Consider the following 6,000-nt stretch of genomic DNA (forward strand, 5'->3'; position numbering starts at 1 on the left):
GGGGAAGTAGCAGCATTAATCGAAGAAGTGAATACCTTCTGGAATTCATCCTCAGTAATAAGTTAAAAAACATAATGTAGGGAACACTGCAACATCCACGACCAGCAGCAGGCAAGAGATACTAGACGTAACTCTAGGGAACACTCTGATAAGCGGCTTGGTGAAGAATTGAAGGGTGTCGGATAAGCCTTCTATGTCGGATCACAGAATAATCAGGTTCGATATTGAGCGCAACTACGAACTAGATAGAATAATAAAGAATCCCAAAACAGCAGACTGCGACTCCTACACAAGACACCTGGCAACATGGCTCATCCGAGTCTAGGGTTCGCGGTGAATTTTCAAAATACAGTGATATACTAGCATTAACTTTATTTGAGCAGATATCGTACCGAAGAGTATTTTGAGGCGTACATACCATCTACACGGAGCACCATATTTTTTCAGGCTTTTTGGTTGGGTAATTTCCGAAAACGGGTCCTTGAAATAATTGACGAACTTCGGACTCCCGCATTCTTCCCCTATGCAACCAGTTTGAAAACTGATATCTGCTTCGAAAAGTACTCGTCGAGACCTTTCCTTTGATACCCCACATGGCTATATTTGGTGAAAAAAAATGCACAACGAAGAGCTATATTCCCTACTGCGTTCAAGATTACTCATAGTTTCCAGCTACCAAATTTCGCATCAATACTTTTAACCGTTTCTAAGGATATGGGTGTGACAGACAGACAGACAGTAAATCGATTTTAATAAGGTTTTGTTTTCAACAAATATTCCAATTGAGAATATAATCAACAACTAGGGAAAAAAGAAACATGGGTAAGAAAGTTTTGAGAGACATAGGTCTAACTTGAGTTTGAATAACCGAAAGAGATTTTAGAAACCGAATGAAACATTTTCGCGATACAAGACGGGTTAGTAAGCATTCGAAAATACAATAGACTTTTGATAATCCGACATATATGGGACCAAAGAGGTGTCGGATATCCAAAAGTGTCCGGACTATCGAAATGGATTTTTTTCGGAAATGTTTTGTGGAAATTTTTATAAAATAAGAATTAGGGTAATTTGGAAATTTTCTTACTTTCTAAAAATATGCATTAATTAGGTATGAAAGTGTACACCTTTATTTATAGATAAGAGTCGACTCGATCTTTACTATTTTGATTTAAACATCTTTTATTGTCTTTTTTTTCCTAGATCATGTCTTCATCGGTTTCAATAACTTCTTTCATTATTTCTTCGTCTGCATTAATATCACCGAAAATCCACTCTCGTATACATTCAATTGATTCGGGTGCCGTGTTCATGTTGCAAATTTCAAGAACAGCATCTAAAGCTGGTAAAAATTCATTGTTGGATACTTCGCCTTGGGTGGGTTAGCATTTGAAATATTTGGCAGGTTTTACTCGTTGCCAGGCATACGCAGCGTTGATAATTGCATCTGTGATGGTGCAGTTTCTCGAAAGTGCCACCATGAATTTTGTGAAAATTACCGAAGAGGAGATTCGACGAGGCATGAACCGCTCGAAGAAATGGAGGGGCCCTGGTCTACCTCAAGACATTCTTTCCTAGGAGTAGAAAGGAGAAGTTAGATCAAAGGATTGCAACCAGCAACACATTATCGACTCAAAATTTTTATGGCAGGCAACTAGGAGCCAGAGAATTGTTACATAGATTATGCCACGGCTGTCCCGTACACCTGGCAAATCGATGTCCTACGTCTGTATCGCATTTATCCGAAATTAATAGAATTTTAGGCGACAGTAATGCAAGGGTGGCATGCCACCTTGCCAGTGCACTCATCTGAAGGTACTGATACTTCGGAGTCCATCCGCATACGGAGAGGGATCTTCTAAGATAACTTATTGGGTCCGCGTAGGTTTTGTATGGCACTAGACCCTTTTAAGTTACGAATAATGAATAATGCTGCGGGTGCCTTTCTTTGGAATCTTAACAAGCATCCCTTTCTTCCCCGCTACGGGAAAGGTCCCGGATTCCCAGATTTCTATACGAATGGGAGTAGCAGATCTGCAGTAACTGCAGGTGCAACGATGAATAACTCTGCGGGGAGACAGTCAAGACTTATTCAGTCAAGCTTTACTCCGTCCAGATGGTTTCTCCAACGCTTGGAGGGACCTCACCGGATATGATACGGCTAACAAACGTGGTGAAATGTTCTTTTCACGCCTTCTGCTGCTCGTCATCGTGGATGAGGAGTGAGCCGATAACGTCCTTCACGATACCATCGAAAAATTTGCGACCACATGCAATCGAACTCACTGCACAGGATAGCCAGTGAGTGGGAGGCCCCAAGACTATATGGCTTCAAACGGTGAAGAAAATGTGTAAACGACAACAATGGCCCGTAGAATTGTGTGGGCATGCTAGACCCCACATACGGTTTTCTGGAAACCATCCCTCTCAATTCATCGTGTGCGTGAAGAAAGTCTGAAAATTAGAAATTAGTTTGATTCAAGGAAGTTTAACGTGTAATTGCATTATTTAATTTAATTCTACGTGGTCTGGACAATAATTCTGCTGTCAGAGCCGCAATATTAGTGGGGACTGGTCAGTTGCAGCGTTCCATGGCTTATAGCTGGGATAAGCGCGAGAGCTATCCAAAGCCTTTGAACCCGGTGTCTTGGACGCGAGAAAGTTTCTGCTACTACCCGCATAAGCGATTAGTGCGGAGCGTGATAGGACCGTGGCTGTGTGCCAGCCATTCTAATCTGAATCGAATTGGACACCCTGACGGCCAATTAAAATGTCGTCTCCGGGCGGCTCAAAAAAGTGTACATAACCAGCAACAACTGCTTCAATTGCATAAGAGATGCTGGGAGGATATGCTAACAGAAAACTTTCGCATTCAGAGCGTGCCGTCTAACTAGGACATTGGATCTACAACTACAAGTTTGGAATCTAGAACGTGCGCTTCCTATTCAGAACTCATCGAACAAGTGGAAAAGTACCAGATAAATGTCTTGTAGATAAAAATAAATTTATTATGCAGTGAAATATTAAAAGCTTAAAACACAAGAATGCGACGTCCATGAGAATTTATCCGGAGTTATTATAGACTACAGACCAATCAATGAGAAGACTGGAACGCAGGATCTATAAGCGAATGAGAAAAACCCTGCATACAAACAATATCAAGAGCGAACACAAAAGACAAATGGGGCAAATACGAAGAATTTAGACATGCCGCCCAAAAATCTGGAGAAATAAAAAACTGATGCATACGTTAAAACACATAATTTAAGATCCACTTACAACTTCACAACTTCAGTAATCACAGGAGTCCAGCCCAGAACCATAACCTCAAAATGAACGGCTTAAGAAACTATACTGAGCGAATTTACCAAGAATGGAACAGCCTAGTCTGCTCATCTGGGAATATGAACCCAAGCGCTCGAATGATTACTTAAACCTCACCAAAAACCTCACCGTTGGTATCATAACAGGAATACTCACTAGCCATTGCAAACTAAATTATCACCTGGGAGAGCTGGTGATTTCTACAGAAGAATCACACATGCTCTACCATGGTGTTTATCAATGAAAAAGTGAGAGCAGCTATACTGTCCCTTGAAGACTTCAAAACACCTGTCACGGATGGCATCCATGCAACGATTCTAAGGGATGGTATAACGACCTTAGAGCAAGTACTAGGAAATATTTTGGAGGATGTTTAGCTCTGAGCTGCCTATTGGCAGATAGTCTTCATACCGAAGCTATATACTGGCAAGATAAAACCTAAACAACTTGAAATAGATAGGCTTAACGTCATTTACATCAGCTTGAGCTCACATTCGCGATAATTAAGGGGAGACTGTTGTGTGCTGCAATGAGTGTTGACCGCTACCTAACAACAGAAATAACGAACGGTTACCCCGAAGGAGGTGTCCTATCGTCATTTTTGTGGAGTATATTGACCGACTCCCTACTATGCGATCTGCAAAATTTGCCAATACTTGCCCAAGCTTATGATGATGGCCAGATAGCATGCCATTGAGATCTCGGAACGGTTTGTAGAAATATCAAATGCGTCGTGAATGTTATTTATGGTTAGTGCCTCAGATGTGGACTTTCAGTAAATCCAAATAAAACCGTTATGGTATTATTTACAAAAAGAGGAAACTGAATGGTCTTTGCCTTCCAAAGATGAAGTGTACTACCTTTCAACTATCCAAAGAAGTGAAATATCTAGGAGTCTTTGTGTCCGGATAACTAACTGGTTGGAGCACAAAGTTGTCGTATGGAAAATCGCGGTTCAAATCTCATTGGTGGCAGTGGAATTTGTATCGTAATTTGACACCGTATACCTGTCGACTCAGCTATGAATGAGTACCTGAGTCAAATTAGGATAATAATCTCTGTTTTGTACCGCTACGGTCTTGAATGACGTGCTCTAGCACACTTCAAGGCCGTGATCCAATTGGATTGTTGCGCCAACGATTATTATTATTTCTAGGTAAAGAACTTCTTTGGAATAAATATTTAGCGGTAAAGATGAAACGAACATTTACAGCTGATGGGCAGGTGGATGTTTGCCTCGACATAGGGACTTAACCCCACGTAGTAATGTGGATATACGGTGCTCTCATTAGGCTCATTTTCACTTATGCATCGTTGGTCTGGTGGGTTAAGATGAAACAAAAGACTTTTCACTGTAGACTAGCCTCACTACAAAAAACTGTATATCTGGATATTACCAGTGCATGTCATGAATATGACACCCGGTGCAACTCTAAATGCATTACTCAAAATGCAGCCCTTTGAATATTGTATATATTCACAGCAGAGGAGCTCATATACTAATTCTTTCAGATCTATGGCGAAATAACGGAATTGGGAGACCCAGAGCACTGGAAGAGTTGCGTGTCCGGTCGTTATGGTGTAGAGCAAAATAAAATATCAGATGCCTTAGCAAAAGAGTGTTTAATTTCGCCCATGCCGAGACTTGAACCAGCAATTGTCGGGTCAGTGCCACACCAAACACACGCACATTTTTACCTAATCAAAGGCCCCTCCCTCCTACCTCCTTTCCCGCAGAACTTCATTTCGGTGACGTACTATTTTTTAAAGAACCATCCTCTTGCCTTGCTAGCCTTCGACCCCAGTCAGCTTTTACTGATCGTGGACTACTGCATATAAATTTTACTGGTGCACAAGTATTTCTCCAACTGTAGTACATTTTCTTTCATGCCTTCCCCAAGCTCCTTCTTCTGTGCACGAAAGACGTGCTCCGGGAATTCTGTCCTTCTATCCTTTACCCTTTTATTGATAAGTGCAGTCAAGCGGCTACATCTAGGATAATGACTGCATGATAATTGCTGGTACTCCAGCTCATACAATAACTAGCGAGCGTCTTCCGAAGTTGAGTTATCCGTATGGTAATCCTACTAGACTATCAACAATAGGAAGCAATCTGATCTTGATTACTCACCAGCATTTCCCCACAATTTTCGAAAAGTATATGATTCTACACGGTAGAGTTTCGATAGTTCCCTTGGATCTAACTTTCGTCTTTCCGACTTTTCCATGGCGCAAAAAATTTCTATTCAAGAAGCGCGGCTCAAATGCTTCACCATATGATTGGCTTAGTTATGACCACCACCCTTATGACTTCATTTGGTACACCATCGAAACCTATTGCGTTATTGTCCCCCACTATGCCGAAAGTAATTCTTCACCTGAACAACGCAGAATGAAGTCAGGGCATATGATTCAGGCATCACCCCACAGTTTAATTTGTGGCACAGCCCAGCCTAAAGCTATTCCCCTCGCTTCACTCTGTAAGTTGCCTGAGGCTTGTACAACATCCTACCTACTACTATCTGACCCACTTGTCTGGCTTGATGGCACACTGTACGGACATAAGAAAATTCACTATTCTTGCAAAAGTTGAACCTTTTCCAGATAAATATGTACTGTCCCGACTCGCTGACGTATTGCATTATATGGAAACTCAACTTATCCTTTTGGAACACA

The sequence above is a fragment of the Hermetia illucens genome, chromosome 1 (assembly GCF_905115235.1).
Source record: "Hermetia illucens chromosome 1, iHerIll2.2.curated.20191125, whole genome shotgun sequence".
Lineage (NCBI taxonomy): Eukaryota > Metazoa > Arthropoda > Insecta > Diptera > Stratiomyidae > Hermetia > Hermetia illucens.